At 42.8% G+C, this 20,211-nt stretch overlaps 1 protein-coding gene across 4 annotated transcripts in view; it reads left to right on the plus strand.

Moving 5' to 3' along the window:
• The window catches only part of CDK14 (cyclin dependent kinase 14), a gene marked incomplete at both ends in the record, with an annotated part of 470,170 nt that overhangs the window by 387,717 nt on the left and 62,242 nt on the right, over positions 1 to 20,211 (plus strand). The window lies entirely within an intron of this gene.

A 20,211-nucleotide genomic window follows, 5' to 3' on the forward strand; every position in this document is an offset into this window, starting at 1 on the left:
AAGGGAGAGAAAGCATAATATAGGGACAAATTGAAATTAAGCAAAATACTATATTGTGAGGAGGTAAGAACCAGTTCTCTCTTATGTTGCCAACAGTGGAAGCTCCATAAATACTTCATAATATCAAGTTTTGTGGGTTCTGTTGTCAAGGGGTCTGTTGGAGTTGTCGAGGCCTTCTAAGCAAATATGCTTTGTAGGAAAGTTTCTTCCTTTGGCCGGGTTTGCCTTTGGGTTACCATATAACGGTTTGAACACAGGTGCTGTTTGAAAAGAAGTGTGAGTGGTATTTAGCCAAACTTGTTTACCTGAGTAACTGGAGCAGTGCAACCCCTAAATGCCATCTCCCATTCACACAGGCCATGTAGGGAGAGCCTTTTAGTTATCTCTCTGTTTCCTTGAGGCTTCACCAAATGAGAAGCATGGATAAAAGTTGTTCCTCTTTAACTGTTTGGGGCAGCAGAGGGGGAAGTCTGTAGTATCAACTCCATTCCCTATTTTCTTTTTGGATGATATCCTCTGTCTAGAGTAGTAAGGAGCTAAGGGGCAGTTTCAGTTATTTGTATAATCCATCTTCTCCATGTAAAGATCCATCATTCAGAGCAGGATGTCTCAACAACAGTACTATTGACATTTGAGTTGGATATTTAGTTGTTGTAGGGGTTTTCCTGTGCATTGTAGGATGTTTTATAGTAGACTTGGTCTCTATCCATTAAATGCCAGTGTTACAAATGCCCCTACAGACATTATAAAATGTCCCGAGACATTTCATATATTTATTTATTTTAATATTTATCATAAGACTTTTTTGCCCCTTAAAGTATGCACAATTAACAAAATTCAAACATAACAAAAGGGTAAAAATATGTCTCTTACCCCAAAACCCCAGTACCAGTTACCATTATTTAAGGCACAAGAGAGAGACCTACAGAGATTGTACTGAAATTTATATAAGTACTGATATGGGCATCTAGTTAGAATGTGTATTTCATTTTTACTGGTAACTTATTTTGCATTTGTGTTCAAGAAGAAAATATGGCCAGAATGAATCTCCTTTAGTTTGCTGCCATTGTATTTTTCTTAAAAACTACTCAGCTCTTTCTGGACTGATATATTACCTCTTCAGAAGAATTATTTCATGCACAGTGAGAAACTACCTTCCTCTAACTTATTCTCTTGGCCTCTGAAGCCTCTCTCCACAATCTCTTTTAAGACCGATGCTGTGTGGCACTAAGGAAAAACACTTTGGGATGCCAGTATTTTAAGCACTCAACATAGACATTTTTCACATAATGAAGCAACTAAATCCTTCAGAAGTACACCTGATTTTTTATTGGGGCTATGTGATCTGTGATTTTTATTGATTTCTTTGTCCTGTTGAGGACATGGTGCACTTCATGAGGTTGTATTTTCCACATCCACATCACCTTTTTGTACAGTAGAATATAATGTTCTTATCAAGGCTTGTTCACTTGTCAGTATGCATGATTTACCATTTTTATAACAAATGCACATCTGTTCCTGCTACTCCATAAATCTGTTTTCTGTATTATAGTGAGGTGAAATTTAAGTTTGATTTTTGTTGGACTTAGCAGTAGTGGTGGTGGTTTTTTTCACATAAGGTTGAGTTTCATGATTTCAGCAAGATATAGAGCTATTCACTGAAGATTTTTCAAAATTTTAATTTCTGCTCTTGGCAAGGTGAAATAAGAGCTCTTATACTCCTGATTGGATTATTCTACAGGATTGGCTTGTTCTACAGAATGTTAGAAAAAAATCAAATATCAATATGATTTGACTTAAAAATTTGACTTAAAAGTAGACATTTCAGGGCCTCCCCTGGTGGCGCAGGCAGTTGAGCACCATGCTGTGAAGCTGTCCACAGCCTCTGCAGCGCTGGTTTGATCCCCGCCGGCCAGCCGGCGAGGGTCCCACATGGCACGGCAGACCTCTCCTTTCGCACCTGCTGCTCCCCTCAGCAGTGCATTTCATCAGTCTGCCTGTTCTATTCCCAGCTCTGTCTCTGGTGAATCCTCTCACCCTCCCACACATCTGGACTGTACCCTGGTTCTTGTATAAATAAATAAATAAATCTTTAAAAAAAAAAGTAGACATTTCAGAGTTTCTGCATAGTCACAAGGGCACAATATTTCTGAATAGAAAACCTCACAGTAACGAAATAGAGATCAATTGTTTTTTATTATTATTACTACAACTATTATTATTAGCTAACAGAGTACCATGCTAAGCATTTTTTATGCATTATCTCATTAACTTCACAATATTATGATGGTAGGTATTATTATACCATATTTTCCATAAAAAAATATGTGTGTTATGGAAACTAAGAAACTATCAAGATGCTGATAGTGATGATGGTGTTGATGGTGATACAGCTAACGTTGAGTTCACCATGTGTCACATGATATTCTAAGTATATTTCAAGACTTATACTACTTTAATCTTTTTACCAAGAACACAGTTAAGCATCTACTCTTTGTTATCCTTTTTTATGAAGGAGGAAAATGAGATACGGAAAGTTAACTAAGTAGAATACGATAAGTTAATGTTACAAGGTTCAAAATATTTAAATTGGGATTTGAATGCATTTTGATGGAACAGATTGATTTGATTATCATACCCTTATCACAGTGCTTATTGCCAAGATCATGTGATTGGTAAATGGTACTAGAATTCAAGCCAAGGCCTGGTAGACAATCTTTTAATCATTGGATAGTACAGGTGATAGTTTAGTGGATTGTCTTATAGTATATTTAATGACTGTTTACTCTCTTCAGAGCTAACTGGGGTAAATATAATACACAGGAGTTATCAGATGTAAGGAAGAAATGGGTTTACTTGTCATCAGGAGTACTTCTCTCCCACACTTTCCCCTGGCCACTTCCTACTCGAAAAATGACCAGGTGCCTTTGGGCAGTTTCACTCCAGGAGAAGGACACAGATTGAGCCTAGATCATAAGAGCAGTGTCATATTAAGAAGGGGGTGAACTTTGGAGTCAGACATTCTTCTGCATGTTTGGTAAGGCCTTAGTCATGTCTCTTAACATCTCCAAGCCTCAATTTCCCCATCTGTACACCTGGAGGACTATGACCCACTTGGAAACATTGTTGTGAGGATTAAATGAGATGTACTAGCATTTCCCTCACAATGTGAGCACATGGTGATGTTGCACGGCCCTCTTCACCCTCAGCCGGCACTCTCTAGACTCCTCCTAGTTTAGTAGCTTCTCCAGAACACTCAATGCTTTCATCTTGCATACATGCCCCATGAAGTCTACAACCATTGACATTCCTTGTACTTTGCCACAAACACAGTCCTACCTGGCCTCATACGAATAATACTGAATAATTTTCTAAAAGGAGCCATGTCTTATAGTATTTTGCTTGATCATTTGTGTCACCCTTGGCATCACCTCTCCTTTTTGACCAAGACCTGTAGTTCATGTTGTCCAGAGATTGTAGGGATGCAACTCACTTGATGTGCCGAGGTTCTCAAGACTTGAGTGGCAACCATATTTTCTGTGAGAACACTTCGTTTCTGCTCTCAGTAACTGACTAATTTTAGCTTTGAATTCTAAATACCAGTTTTTTTTTTTAAGATTTATTTATTCATGCATATAAGAACCGGGGTACAGGCCAGATGTGTGGGAGGGTGAGAGGATTCACCAGAGACAGCGTGGGGAACAGAACAGGCAGATAGACTGAAATACACTGCTGAGGGGAGCATTGGGCCAGACAGGAGAGGTCTGCCGTGCCATGTGGGTATCTCCCCGGCTGGCTGGGATCGAACCCGCACTGCAGAGGCAGAGGACAGCTTCTCAGTACCGAGCTCAACTGCCTGTGCCACCAGGGAGTCCCCTAAATACCAGTTCTTGACACACTGAATCTGTAGGCATAAGTAGCCCGGTTATAGGTAAAAGTCTGTGGTGTTTCATGTCAGTGGCCAAGAGGACATTGCATTTGAGTTGGAGTCTGTTCTTGACCAGGAGCAGGTCTGCCCAACCCAGAGGACCTAGAGCTTATAGAGGGGACCACCCTTCATCAGGGACTCTCTTCCCATAGTTGTATCCTAGCTTCTAGCAAAGTCCTTGCCAATATAGGTTCACAATAACTTTTTATGAATAAAAGAATAACTGTGCTAATATATGCATGTGTTGACATTGTAATTGTATATTTCTAAATAGTACACACACAGTGGCAGAAACTGGAATACAGCAATTGCGGCAAAAAGGCACTTTCTATAGAACGATCTTGACCTCAATTTTTTAACATCCTTCTTGCCAGTAGACTTACCAGAGGTTTAGTTGTAACTCACACATTCCTGCATAACCCATTCAAAGCTCTACAAATAGCGGCATCCTTTTTTAGAACAGGTGAATGTATGGCTTTCCTTGCACTAGGCAAGCCCTGACCTACATACACCAATATAGGCACAGTCCCTACTCCTGGCACAGCTCAGCTCCCTCCTTCCCCACCCCCATAACGGCACATGGGCCCAGGCTTCTCCTTTCCATAATCACCACCTCTTCCAGGAGCCCCTCATTTTGCCTCTCCAATTCTTCATCCTAAATGCAAGTAGGTGCCCCCGCGAAAGAAGAAAGAAACCCAAGGCTGTCCACCTTGCAAAGACAACCTGTGGGCACCCCCACTAACCATTGCTAGAGATGGAGGGGAGTCTTTACTTTGTGACCACCCTACCTCCCTTCCTATGCAGCTCTTGTCTCTTCTTCCAAGTCACTGCTTCCCTTCCATTCTTTTTTTTTTTAAAGATTTATTTATACAAGAGCTGGGGCACAGGCCAGAGGCGCCGGAGGGGTGAGAGGATTCACCAGAGACAGAGTGGGAAACAGAACAAGCAGACTGATGACATACACTGCTGAGGGGAGCAGCAGGCGCGACAGGAGAGGTCTGCCTCCCCATGTGGGATTCTCGCCAGCCGGCCCGGATCGGATCAGCACTGTAGAGGCTGCAGACAGCTTCACAGTGCGGAGCTCAACCCCCTGCGCCACCAGGGAGGCCCTTCCCTTCCATTCTTGGCCCCAGGGTCTCTTCTCAGCATCTCCCTGGGCTTGGAAACCTAAGGCCAGCCTGATCTCCTCTGGGCGCCTCCTCAGGCAGAGTGTTGTGGTGTTCATAGTGGTGCATTTTTTATCAGAAGCACTGTCGTGGGGTGGTTTGGCTCTGCTGTGCTTTTTGGTTGCTTATGAATTTAATGGCCTTTTGTGTATCAGCCAGGACCTTAACCACCAGGTAGAGAACTGTTTCTTTAGAGAAATATGTGAGTCCCAAAAAGCTCTTAAGTGGTTGGAACACAGCTCCATTTTAGGTGCTGATATTTCATTTCCGCACTGTGGAATTTTGTAGTGTAAAGTGCTAGAGGTTGCTGTTGAACTTTTAACTTGCTGCTTTTGCATAATGCTGTTTTGTTTGCTGTGTGATGGGCCGAAACCTGTAAACAACACAGATGCCCATGATTTAGAGTTCAGATGAGTAAAACATTGTATTCAGCCACACAAGGCTTTGGGTGAATCTTAACAATATAATGTGAAGTGGTGGGGCTTGGGGGGCCGAAATTAAGGTACAGCATCATATTCTGTAGATAAAATGTAAAATAATTAAAATAAAAATATTTTATAATTTTTATAAGGACCATAAAATAAAAGGTGGGGAATAATGAGCATGATTCCAGATGACATTGCAGGTGGGGGAGACTGGGAGGTTGCAGGGGCCTGAATTGCAGGCTTAGATGGGCTGGTTGTGAAACACACTGCTTCCGTCTGGGGTGTTGAGCTCAGGGGTGCTGATTATGTAATTAAAACACTGCACTAGGTCCAAAGAAAGAAGTTTTAAAATGGATTCTTTCCTCTTTAGTTTGGGGGATAAACATTCTATCTCACTTTTGCTGGGTTGGAGTAAGAAATGTCTAAATCTGATTCCTTCGTTAACAATATGATTATATCACTTCTTGATTTCAAAACCAAACTAAGTATGACCAGAAGTCAGCAAGCAGCATCTGATGGAAGAAAAGCAGTCACTGAGATAGTGTGGTGTTGGGCTGACCACTCAGCCTCAGTTTCCTTCTCTGCTGGTCTGGCAGAAAAACTTGCCTCAGGAGTCAGCACAGATGAATTTACAGGCCAGTGAGCAGTGTTGGGCTGGTGTCTGAAAGATGAGGTAGGAAGGCCACCAGGCGTAAATGAAGCTGTGTCCTGCTTCTGCTCCTCTCTTATAGGGGCCTACACAGATTCCCCCTCTTTGTGGTATATTTTTCTCATCTGCAAAGTAGCCAATATTGCCCTATTTTATTAGGTTAATCACAAGCCATATGAAATTGCAAATGACATATGTGAAGTTATTGTTGCCGAAGTAGGCATGTTGCCACCATTTTTTGTTGTTTCCTTTATGTTTTGTGTATATAAAATGTTCATTTTGGGTATCATTTATAAATTATATTTTGTAGATAGTAATTTTTGCTCTATGGGAAATTTCTTCTGTAGGTTGAATCATGGCAACCAACAATATTAGACCCTAATCCCTGGACCTGTAACTTTACCTTAATTGGAAAATTGGGTTTTACAAATGGAATTAAGTTAAGGAGGTTACCATAGGTTACTCTAGTGGGTCCTAAAAACACTCATTAGCATCCCTATAAAAAAGGGGAAGAAGATTTGACCCGAAGAGGGGAAAAAAATTGAATATAGGGGTGCAAATCAGGGACAAGGCCACAAATCAATGAATGGTAGTCAGGAACCAGCAGAAACTAGACGAAACTAGAAATGGATTTCCCCTAAAATCTCCATAGGCCATAGCACCCTACAAATATCTTGATTTCAGCTCAATGAAACTGACTTTGTATTCCTGACTCCAGAACTGTGAGGGAATTTACATTTCTGTTATTTTAGTTCACCAACTTCGTGGTTATTTTTTACAACATGCACAGCAAACTGTTAACATTATTATTAACTGTTACATGTTAATCATATAATTTTCTAATACATATGTGGGCATGTCAAAGTTCCTTAGTGTTATGAATCGGCTCAATAGCTTTTGTATGTATAATTTTAATATAGTTAAAATGAATACTTAAAACTACATTTTTGAGGTCAAAGTTATGTTCATGCATTTTGTGTCTCCCCCGATCAGCACAGCACCTTGCACACAGTCAGTGCTAAGCATATAGGAAGCTACTTTTATTCAGGTAAAAGAAGGTGGTGACCAATTTGGACATGTATGGTATGTCACAGATGACACGTATGTGCCTCATGGAATTTTAACTGGCCTCTGATTTGCAGCTGAAGTCAGCAGCATCAATGATGAACTAGTTACTTAATCATTGTTGCTGTTATTTATGTCCTGCCAGTTTCCAGAAATGAATCAAAGTCTCTAGCTATAAGATTAGGTACTTAAGATGTAAAAATGTTAAAGGACGGAAGAGCAGGTGCTGGTAGATGAGCTCTGATTTGTAGATGCTGAATCTGATCTCCACAAATCACTGTCCACAGTAGCTCCTGGATAAACTTGAAATTGCCCACAACCTCTCCTTTCCGAATGCTAGTTGGCATTTTGCTTGTTTGTTTTTTTTCTATTAGACCCTCTCTTTGCTTATTCCAGCCCTTTACCCTCTTCACCTCTGGTAACCTCAGTTTGGTTTTCGGTATCGACTAGTTTGTTTCTATTTTGTTTTATCTGTTTATCCACTTAATGTTCTTATATTGCACATAAAGATAAATTCATTCAATATCTAACTTAATTTCACTTCACATAATCCCCTTGAGTTCCTTCCATTTTGCTGCAGTGACAGAATCTCCTTCTAGCTGACTGGCACTCCATTGTGTCTATTCACTGCCCTTTCTCCAGCCCCCTACCAATGGGCACCCAGGTTGCTTCCATATCTGAGCCATTGTAAATAATGCTGCAGTAGACATAGTGCCGCATGTGGATGATACCGCAGTCCTGAATAGATACTCAGAAGTGGGATTGTTCCATCATAGATGGTAGTTCTATTTATAGTCTTTTGATGGTTCATACCACTTTCCAAAAAGGCTGTCCCAGTTTTCATTTCCACCAACAGTGTGTTAAGGGTTCCTCTTTCTCCACATCCTCGCCAACACTTACTGTTAAGTCCTTTTGATGAAAGCCTTTCTCCCAGAGATGCTGACCCAAGCAGAGTGATTGGGGGACTGTACTTTCAGACCGGATGAGGGGCATCTGTTTCTCAGGGTCTGTAGATGCTGTCTGCAAAGGATCACCTCCTTTGCAGCCCTCTCTCCATCCTCTCTGGCACTGAGGGTGTGCGTGGTGGGGGGCTGAGGTTGGGAGTCATGACAGTGTCTGTCCCAGGGCTTTCACACACTAAGCCTTCCCCTGAGATACAAGTTCTTGCTGTCTTGGCCTAGTGCTTTAGACTCTGACTTGAATTAGCAAGCACCAGCGTCCCCAGGCAGGTGGGGCAGGTGTTTCTCAACAACAAGAAGCTAATTGTAGAGAGGAACCTCAAAGATGAGGCATCAAGGTGGACCTGTTCTCATTCATACCGAGCTCCTCTAACCAGGCCTTCCCCACCAGCTAAGCTCCAGCTCCTCTATCCTGGGGTTGTTGGCTCCCACTGATACCTTCAATAAGCACTCCCTAGGCAGCCCCAAAGATGGTTTGGTTCATGACCTCAGGCACTCCCAGTGGCTGAGGTGTGTGTATTTCACACCCAGATTTCTTGGTTGATTTCTAATTTCTAGAACTTTGGTGTCTGTCCTTACAGGTCTGTAAGCCCCACCCCCTCCAGCATTAGACTGGGGATCTTTACTCCCCCAATCCTTTCCTCTGAAAATAGTCCCCTCCATTTTCTACGCCTGGCTGTGTGTGCCCCCTGTCCACTGCAGTCCCTGGGTTCTAAAGTCCCTAGTGTGCGTGTGATCCCCAGTCAACAAAAAATAACTGCTTATAGCAGCTGCTCCTCCCGCTGGAGTCACGCTGCCCAGCCAGTGTTCCAAGGAAAAATTCTGTTGCCATTTTCCCACCCTCTGTGCCGTGTAGCTTTTCCTGCCAAAATCGATAATCCTGAAGTCATGCTCCTGGTTTTATCTGTATATTATTGTATTGTGTGTGTGGAAAGGTTACCCTGGCATCCTTCCTCTCACCATCTTGCCATTACGCCCTACATGCTGTATAAAAATAATCTTACAAGTTACTCTGGATGAAGATGTACCAGCAGTCATAACTTCCTGTCTACCACTTGGGTTTTGGGGGATGAAAAACGAAGTTAGAAAGAAATCTGTAAAGCGCTTCTCAGATTTTAGTATGCGTTTGAGTCACCTGGGGTTCCTTTTGAATTGTAAGTTCTGCTTCTCAGGTTGAGAGTGAAACCTAAACTTCTTTCTGCTGGTGATGCTGAAGCTGCTAGTTCAGGGCCCACATTTTGAGTAGTGAGGCTGTAGCATCCACTGCTCCTACCTCCATCTAGGTCCATCTTCTTGGGTCCATTTCCCCCCACTTTGTGTCACGGCTTCATGCAGTCAACCCAGTTCTGCTGCATTTGCTTGGCAACATCGCCCCCTCCAGCCTTTGCAGCCTCCACCCTGGGGCTGCTGGATGGGCGCGCGCATTTCCTCTGCTGTGGCTCCTGCTGCGTGCAGCTAGGGATGTCTGAGGCCTGTCACAGCATATCGCTTAGTGAAAAGAAGAGAAAGCTGTTGCGAGTGAAATCAATAAGGAAATCAGGGTTTAGGGAGACAGGGAATAGAAACAGAGGGAGAAAAGAGAGAGGGGAAAGAAGGAAAATTTAGTTGAAGGAAAGAAAACACAGATTAAATCATCTGCTTTCACTGCTGAATTTTCCAAGTTAAGAGCATTATCTGGAGTAGTTTCAAAATTATATTTTTAATTACCCTCTAATTTCTGTAATAGACAACTGCTTGTCTTATTCGTTTATTTATAGTCTTTTGTGGTCCTCTGCATTCAGGCAAAATACTTAAAAGAAAAATTTATGAGCCATAAACTAGCTCATGCTGCCCTTGAGTGATTACCTGGTGAAATTGAGTTGACAGTGGCTCCAACCCTTGCTGACTCTGCAATCGCCATGGAGATTCACAAAAGTCCACATACCTATGCTGCACCTTAGGCCAGTTAAATCATAATTTGGGCAGTAGGTCCCACTCATTAGGGTGTTTTTTAACTTTATTTTTCAGTGTTTTCCAGATGATTCCCTTATGCATCCAAGCTCGGCTTTGCTAATAAGCCCCTTTGTCTTCTAGTAGGTGAATTGAACCCATTTTAAGTAATAAAACTCCCTGAGCTGTACTTTACATGTCTGGGTTTCTTTATATGTAAACCTTTGAAAACTTTGCAAGTTATTTTGGGAAGATCTTATTTAACCCGGCACCATCAGTTGAGCAGCTGATTAAACAGTCAAAACAGCTTTCTGAAATATGGCAACTTTTCACTTTCTCAGTCTCGTGGCTCCCCCTGCTGGCTGTTTGCAGTTAAAGCACCCTGCTCTGTGGAACCTCCCTGGGTGAATGTGTCCTGGGTCAAACACAACCCAGAATCACGGGGTTTTAAAGCAGCTTGCACCACCCCCCCCCAACCCTCTTTCTTAGTTTATAATACTAACAATTTTGCACTTTGAAATTTTTTAGTATACTTTTAAAATTTGAAATGTTTCAAGAGTACACAAAAAAGTAAATCTCTCTTCTGTACAAGATACCCAATCAAACTTCACAACAGAGCAAATACCGTTAAAATACTGTTAGTTTTTTTATTAAGTTTATTTTTATTGAGGTAATTTTGGCTTACAATACTGTATGTGTTTTAGGGGGTTAGGTCCATACCTCCACAGATGTATGTTATCACAACCACCACCAGCAAGACCCTAGAACTCCGCTGCAGTGCATTGGGCCCCTCTCCAAGCAACACTCCCACTCCCACACCTTTGCCCCCCTCCCCCGCTGGTAGCCTCAGTTCTGCTGTAAGATTTCAGGGTTTGTTTTGGTTTGGTTTCTTCTGTTCTTCTGTTCCTCTATAAAGTAGCTTTTCTAGAACATGTGTGTCATGGCCACTGCCAAAAATGGTCAGAACACAAACTAACCCTATACTTAGTGGCACTTTAGGTCTGGTCTGGGGAATGGGAGAAGAGAGGAATTACATATGTATGTGTCTGGGTGTGGACACACATCATATATGTGCACACACACCACACACACAGGTAGTTTGCTTATCTTGCAGCTAGAAAATATTTTCATATCAGTCATTGATTGTTCTTGTTCCCTGCAAAATGGTTAGCAGTGATACTTACTTTGTATAGAAAATGGGCAAGGACAACAATCCCACTCTCAGGCATGTAGCTACAGAGTATGAGACCATCACCCAAAAACCCCATGTGTGCCAGTGTTCACAGCAGCATTATTTGGGGGGGGGGATAATTTTTTTTTAAGATTTTTATTTATTTATACAAGCACTGGGTACAGTCTGAAGCGCGGGAGGGTGAGAGGATGCACCAGAGCCAGAGCGGGGAACAGAACAGGCAGAATGACGGAATACACTGCTAAGGGGAGCAGCGGGCAGCAGGAGAGCTCTGCGCGCCATGTGGGACTCTCGCCAGCGGCTAGGGATCGAACTGGCGCTGCAGAGGCTGCGGGCAGTTTTGCAGCCCAGCACTCAACCACTGCGCCACCAGATGAGGCCCAATATTACCTTTTAGTAATCTTAATTTACATAGTTTCTCCACAAAATTCAACATACTTTCATTTTTTAAAAGATTTATTTATTTATTTATACAAGAACCGGGGTACAGGCCAGATGCACGGGAGGAGGAGAGGATTCGCCAGAGCCAGAGCGGGGAACAGAACAGGCAGACTGATGAAACACACTGCTGAGGGGAGCAGCGGGTGCGGCAGGAGAGGTCTGCGCGCCATGTGGGACCCTTGCCGGCTGGCCCGGGATCAAACCGGCACTGAAGAGGCTGCGGGCAGCTTCGCAGCCCAGCGCTCAACTGCTGCGCCACTAGGGGAGGCCCACACAGTAGCCTTATTTACCATAGCTGGGGTGTGGTAGCAGCCTAAATTCCATTCAGTGGACAAACATCAAGAAAATATGGTACATACATGTTATGGAATACTATACAGTGCTAAGAAAGGATAAAATGCTGCCATTTTCAACAAAAAGGAGGGAAGTCAAGAAAATTAACGTCAGAACAATACCATTCACATAGCAGGTAACTTGGCATCATAAAACACTTTTAAAAACTAGTGGACATCAGTAAACACCCTGAGGGCTCTGAGGCAGGATGTGGGAGGGGAGAGGTGAGAGAGGGACAAGGGGCCGAAGGGCTGGTGGAAGGGGGGAGGGGGAGTTTGTCAAATTCAGGCACAACCGGGAGCATCACATTTAATTAGTGGCAGTTAGTCTGGCAATGTCATCTGCTCAAGACATTAATATTAATTTCAAAAGAGAGGAAAATGGGAAAGAGAAGCTTTCATGTATATCTTTTCTGCATACTTTTTATTGAATCATTCCCTTCTCCTTATCAACTCACTTATTAAATTATAACTCTCCCTATGTTATAATTGTGGCCAAATAAAACCGAAAGTAGATATCATTGCATGTCCTCATCTTAACACCTGAACTCTCTGTTGCAGTGTTACATCAGAATTGTATCGCAGATGATTGTGTCTGTGGAGGCAGAATTTGATCCTCATTTTATCTAAATGCAAAATGTGGCCTAGTCCTACCCTCAGCTCTGATTCAGCCTCAGGAAGCTGCCCCCTCCATTTTCTGTAGTTCTTGTCATTAGCGCGTCCTTCCCTGTTGGCTCATCTTTGAACCCATTGTCTCTTGTCCGCCCTCTGACTCCGCACAGTATAAATGCCCTGCAACCCTGCGCTACTTGATCTATTCAAGGGAGTAGGTCTCAAGCCACTTCTTTTCCATCCCAGGTAAACATTTCCAGCCCACCTCCGGGGACGTGGCCCCACCGCTCCCTGGCCTTTCTAGGTACATCTCGAAGAAGACTGCCTTGCTTATTTTTGTCCCTCTTCGCAGGCAGCGATCCAAGATGTGTTCTGGCTTGGATATGGCACAATTCAATGATTCAATCTGTTGCAGCTGTTTATTGCTACACACACTGTTACCACAAGCGCCATGCACTTCCGTCATCTCACAGTTCCTGTGGGTCGGGAGTCCTGCATGGGTGCTCTGCTTTGGGATCTGACAGGGCTACCATCGAGGTGTCAGCTGGCCCTGCAGCCCATGGGGTGGAAGGGGAGGAGTGCAATCCGCTTCCAAGCTCGCGTGGTTGTTGACAGCATTCAGTTTCTTGCAGGCTAAGGCCTGCTTTCCCCTTGGAAGAATATTAGCCAATATTGGAGAGGTTTAAAAATGAGCACCAAGCTAAGATTTTTCTCCTGAATGTTCTCAAAAGAAGTGAAAAGGGAACAACTTTCTCATTTTTGTGAATAAATATATTTTAATGCCCCATGCGTGCCCTAAGATAGCCTCCAGTTTGGGGGTGCATAGCCCACATTGTGGAAAGGGGTTTTAGGCCAGTAGTCCTGTTGCTGGAGTTGGAGTCACCTGTGAGGCTTTGGCAACGAGATGACTTAATGGTTGTCTTCTGAGAACTAGCCAGGGCTATTTTTAAAACAATGATCAATGGAAGCATTCTCCTACCCTGGGGTCATTTTGGAAATTGGTATTTTGGGTTTTCATTTTGAATAAGGGGTGCTACTTACTTTTAGAGGGTAGTAGCCACAACACTAGACTCTTAGCATCGTGGGTCAGTCCTGCACTGGGAGGAAGTAAGTAGCCCTGTAATTAAAATGGAGTGGCTCGGCCTCTTTTTCACCTTCCACTGCCGGCCTCTACAGCTACCACCTGTGGCCTTGCTTTCCTCTCAGGTTCCTTTGCCCAAGCATGATGGATGCAATAATGTGTTATTTGCAAAAAAGTGCTTGAAAGTGTGAGCATGGGGCATGCATGCCTGTGATAACAGAGGCAGGGACTGAGAAGCTGGACAACACAGGCACTCATACCTCTAAAGTCAGACACCCAAGAGGTCATAACCAGAGAGATTGAGAGGAGAGAGAAAGAGAAGCTCGTGGGGGCCGGGAGGCTGGGTTGCTGCCTGCCCCCAAGCTCCTCTACACTCACTGCCTCCCTGCTTGCTGGTCTGCCTGTATCTGGTTCCCTGCTTCAGCATTAAAGGCCTGTCAAATTTACCAAGCGCACCAGGATTCCTTATCCATCTGCTGGAATCAAGGATGAATCTGCCACCCTACTCCTGGTTTGCCACCACAAATGGCATAAATCAGCAGGATTTGACATGACGGAAAGAGAACACAACAAGCCAGCAAACCTATCAGTGAAACACTGCGTTATAATTTTCCAAGCCTAGAATTGGTTAACATATCAGCTTTACATATAAATATAGTAGCATAAATAACTCAATACTAGACTATATATAAATGATTTTTACTTGCAAACACAAAGCATTTGCTCCAAGTAATCAATCATTCATTTCAGACAATCTTATCACTAACAGCAATGCTACTTATGACAGTCTAGTCTTAGATAGACTAGACTTATATTCTAGTCTTGAATTTGTCATTATATGAAACTCTGGCTTCAGGGAAACTCCACATAGGTGCAAGCATCCAGATACCGCATTTTACCCTTTTCCTGCTCTGTTTGATTTTTTTTCCTATTGAAATACTTACCTCTTCATGCAGTCCTTAGACAATGTTGATTTATTTATTTTTTTACAATTATGTGTAGTTGCCTTTTATTATCTTAGTTCCTTCTGGACAAGACAGAATGTTTATATATATATATATATATAACATATAAAATATATGCATTAAATAGATACATATAAATATATAAAACAAAATATGTGAAACAATATCAAATATATAGAACATATATATAATAAATAGATATATAAAATATGTGTGTGTGTGTAAAGGGGTACCATCATGTGAGGCCTGAACGCCCCTGCTTTAAAGGGTCCCTGGTGGCTCTCACATACACCAGCTGAGGATCTAGCCTAGGAGCCTCTCTAAGGCCTCTTTACTCACTGCTTGGCTTCAGGTCTCACCTGTCAAAACTGCTTCCCAGAGTGTCACATAACACAAATCTGGTCCCAGGATCCCCCCCTCTGAATGCCTTGAGCAACTGCGCAGAATCTTCTGTTTGCAATACATGTCCTATGGACATAGCTTCTGCCTCCCCCTCTCACCTCCAGGTCATTCCCCATCTCTCCACTCTGCTTAGAGCAGCCTGGAAATATGTATATGGATCCTGAGAGATGAACTTTTGACTGACATAAACAGAACTCTCTAGCAGATAAATATGGTGGTAAAAAAAAAAAAAAAGCAAGTGTTAAAATGTGAGTTATAAAATATGAGTTGCTACAACTCACATGCAGTTCCCAGAAGGGTGTTACCAGAGGATACCACCAGGTCAATTAAGAGTACACACGCACAAACACAGACACACAGTGTCTCTGCCCCCACTCTCTCTCTCTACCTACTGTCCTCCTATTCATCTCATCTGAACACTTAGGCATTTTGGAAATCTGTTTTAATGATGCTTTTTCTTTACACTGTCCCTCAGTGTTTTCCTCAGCTCCCCAGGTACTTGTCAGACTCCTACTGGAGCACCCATCCTGTTGGGGCTTCTGTTCTGCATGCTGGTCTCCCTCCAGATAAGCAAAGACACCTACCTGTGTAGGTACCGCACCTAGGAAAGGACTAGCCATGTTGTCAACACTCAGTCCATTTCTCTATTACATGAATGAAAAACAAAGTTAACATGTGTATGGTACAAAATTTGAAGTGAAAAGTTAGGTCCCCATCCATCCCGATTCCCAGCCACTCTTTCCCCTTCCCAGTGACCACCACCATCATTCATTTCTTTTAAAATTATCATGCCTAGTCATGCCTAGAAGTTCTCTGTCTAGAGAGAGAAAAGAAGATTTGGTCCAAACACACAGTTGGCAAGTCTGAGGATTTCCATGAGACATTTGTTCCCTTGGATCATTGATCATTTCCTTCTCTCCTCGGCCACCGTTGATTTCCTACAAATTGCATCTTTTCTCTTCCCCTTCAATATATCCCATCCTTTCAACATCTGCCTTTTTTTTTAACCATTGTGCCCACCTCTTAAAATGTCCTTCTCTGCATCATTCAGGAAGCCATTGGACCCGGAGCCATTCCTTTTCATCACCACCTGCTCTGCCCTTTACACATTCATTCTGCTATTTATGTGCAGCTTAAGGTTCAAGTATCTCTGGAATAAGTCTCTTCCACATTTCCACTTGGTAATTGTTTTTCTAGATGGAGAGTACACAAGTAGGATAAGAGTTAGGGAAGTGCAGCTTTTTCTCTGTCTCCTCTGGTGGTTAGCTGCTTGCCATCTGTTCTAGAGTGCCACATGTAATATCCAAGCCGAATCTGCCAAACCTCTTCACAAGTTTCATTTAGTACTTCTCACCAAGGAGCCAGAAAAAAAATCTGCCAGAACCTAAATAGCACAGCCACAAAATAATCATTATTTCAGAGAAAATAATCATTATTTCAGAGCTCTTATTGTATATACATGTATTTCAGTTTAAAAGTCATAAAAATCAGTAAGTTGTCCATTTCCTCAGAGTTTATAACTGAATTTTGAGTCATCAACAGCCCTCAAGAGTGTCCAGCTCATAAAATGGAAAATATTGAAGTGGGAATCCAGAATGTTCTATGGCACTTCATTAGCATATTATTGCTATGAGCCAGTTTTATCTGCATCAGATCAGTCGGGATTCCTCTGTGCCAGTGTCTGCCTTAGAGATTTCTCTGTACTCTTGACTTAAGAAGATATCCTAGTCCTTGTTGTGCTTGAACCATCGGTTTTATTCAGGGAAAGCCCATGAACTGCTGTTTAACAGCCCCAGGGTGTATCCAAAAGCAAAGACTAGAAATTTAGGAATTAGTGGCATCATTAATAATTTGGAAGGATAAGTAGATATTTCTGATAGATATCTAATAATTGTGAGCTCTGGAAGTTTAGAATTTGCTTTTTTTCCCCGTTGTTCCTAAAGTAGATGTTTCTGCTTTGTTTTCTCAGCATCTTTCTCTGGCATCATCAAAGGTGAGATTATGGGTGGCCTTTATGCCAGACCCATCTGTGCAGGGGTGAACACAAAGAGTAAGTTTGAGGTCACTAAATCATAGTTCATCAGGGCCAAACAGTAAATCTCTACTGATAAGGTGAGATCATCTCTTGCTTTTCCTCCCAAATGCTAACTAGTCTAGGAAATCACTGAGATGCCCTCTGGGAATTGTGTATGTGTGATATCGACAGGGAAATAAGACCATTTTGTAGTTCATTTTTTGGCATTTGCTTTTTACTGCCATATAAATGCTAGAGTACCAAATGTTTTTCTCTAGCTTGAATTCTTCTCCCAAGGCCCATGTCTACCCTTTACACATCCTCCAACCTAACCTACAGCATTTCCAACATTGAATAAGAATAGGTCCAAAAGTAAATTCACTGCCTCCAAACTTGCTGTATTGTCTGCTTTCTTTATTTCAGCTGATAACTTCTTGTTTCTACAAAATGGCTCTTAAACAGTAAAACAAACAAACAAAAAAAAATTGTACATTGTGACTCATAATGCACATATACACACACAGATTTATTTAAACAAAAGTTTCCTAAAACAATATGTGTCTTTACCATATATTTCATCTTTTGAAAGCTGCTCATGTCAATGCCCTATATGGAATCCACAACCCTCCATGGGTGATGTTACTCTACGTGAGAAACCTGGAACAGATAAAGTGCAGTCTCCATGGATTCAGTGTCTGGCCCTAGCATCCCATTCCACAACGCGGTCTACAATCCAGGCACACACCTCTCAGTCAGTCAGTCATCATTTACTAAGTTTAGTGCCAGACACATGATAAGCACAGGATCCAATGGGGAACACCATGATCTCCATCTAAGAGGTCCATGGGCCAGTGGGGAAACAGACAAGTAACCTGACAGTCATGAGGCAACGCATAGTCCTTTTCAGAGAACGCTGCACATAGCCCTCGGGGATCCCAAAGATTATAGCTAGGAACTTGGGCCTGAGAATCCAGAAACTCAAGAAAAAGGTGACCTGTGCACAAAGCTAGAAATAGGCATTAACCTGGACAAGTCAAGGCCAGGGCATCCCCCCAGAGGAAACTAATATGAGTGGACATGGGGCCTGAGCTGCATAAGAATTTGGAGAATTAAAGTATTTTGACGTAGCCTTTCCTTGTAACTAGAACATTCTCATTCCAAACCATTTCCCCTACCAACCCAACTATAAATAGAATCGGTGTTCCCTCTCCCACTCAATTATCCTCTCCCCTCCCCCAGGCAGCCTCAAGCACACTACCATTGGGGCTCTCCCCACTCCCTTACATCTCTGTGAGAACTCTTGTTAGGTTGAAGGCAGCTCTTCGCTGCCCACCTTCCTCTCCCTCGCCAGGGTGGGCGCACCTCCTGGTGGAACCCTAGTTTCACCTTCCCATCTTCTCTAGTGAACACAATAAATGTTAGCACAGTGAAGAGATGGACCGATAAAGGAACAGGGGAAAGTACAAGCCCTGGGCACAGGCTTCAGGGGAAGCTGCTTAAACAAATCCCTGGAAGACATTTTAGCATATCAGACCATGCTGTTGTAAGGCTGAAGTGGCCTACGATGTTCAAAGCCTGCTTGTTGACAGTGGTGGGGATCCCATTTTGAATATTGATGGCACATCAGATGGAGTTTTCTTCCACACTGTTTTATTTACAAAAAGCTACCTTTGGGGCCTCCCTGGTGTCGCAGTGGTTGAGCGCTGGGTTGCTAAGCTGCCCGCAGCCTCTGCACCGCCAGTTCCATCCCCGACCGCCCGCGAGGGTCCCACCTGGCGCGCAGACCTCTCCTGCCGCCCGCTGCTCCCCTCAGCAGTGTACTTTGTCAGTCTGCCTGTTCTGTTCCCTGCTCTGGCTCTGGTGAATTCTCTCACCCTCCCGCGCTTCTGACTGTACCCAGTGCTTGTATAAACGAATTAATAAATCTTTAAAAAAAAAAAAAGCTACCTTTGACTTTTCGAGAATACCTCTTTTTCCTTCTAATATTTTAAAAGTGTCTTGGTCCTGGAATTCTTTGTCAATTAATATAGATGAAAATCTGACCTCAGAATCTGTGCACACCCACTTTCCTGGTGCCAAGTAGTCTGTCATCTTGACATTTAACCTGAATTGTTTTTCCAAAAAGACTTACGGAAACAAAAATAGATTTTTTAAATCTTCTTTTCCTTTGCCCACTTTCTACCCACTTTGTATTTCCTACGCAGATGGCCCAAGAGCAGTCGGCAGGAGAAGAATTTGAGGTCTGGCATGTCATCAGTCACTACTGTAAAAACTTAAAGTCTTATGTGTTCTCTCTTTGCAAATAATTTTTATGAGAAGCCCATACTTTCGACAGTCACTCTGAAATAGGACACTGGATTTGGATGAGAATACCTGTGGGAGTGTTTGCTAACACAAACGTTGTAGGAACAGGTACACTCAGGATAGCAATCAGACTTTTATTAGGAGAGGAGTCAACCAGTGCTTGCAAAATAACCAGTTACAATGTAAAAGAATAATTGTATCATTGATCCCTTGAGCCCAGATTCAGTGTCCAGTTATGTTCAAGGAGGTGCATAATCCGTGAATGTAACCTTGATCCTCCAGGGTGTGGAGGGAGGATGAAGCTCTCACTGGACTTACACAGTCCTCTGACATACCGTGTAAATAAATGGATATGTAATCAGAGCTCTGTATGTACTTATTGCCCAGTAGTACCTGCTCATCCTCAGAGATATAGTGAAGAGCTTCATTTCCTCGCATCTCTCTGTCTTTCTGCCTCCTTTGCCAGCTTTCTAGCCTTTGCCCTTTTGACCTGTTTAACCATGTTGGTCCTAGTTCGAGTTCTCTCCTAAAGGGCAGTGCCTCCCTGACCTGACCCTGTTTTCTGTGAGTGCTTTGCATAATATCTAATACTTACATAGTGCTTACAGGGTGCTAGGTGGTGTTTTTGCTGCAAATGAGGTAGGTGCTGTTGTCACCCTAATTTGCAAATGAGAAAATTGAAGCTCAGTGAGGTTACTTCTTGCCCAAGGCCACAGGGGTGGCAGGTAGGGGAGCAGGAATTTAAAC

Source organism: Talpa europaea (assembly GCF_964194135.1).
Source record: "Talpa europaea genome assembly, chromosome: 3".
NCBI lineage: Eukaryota > Metazoa > Chordata > Mammalia > Eulipotyphla > Talpidae > Talpa > Talpa europaea.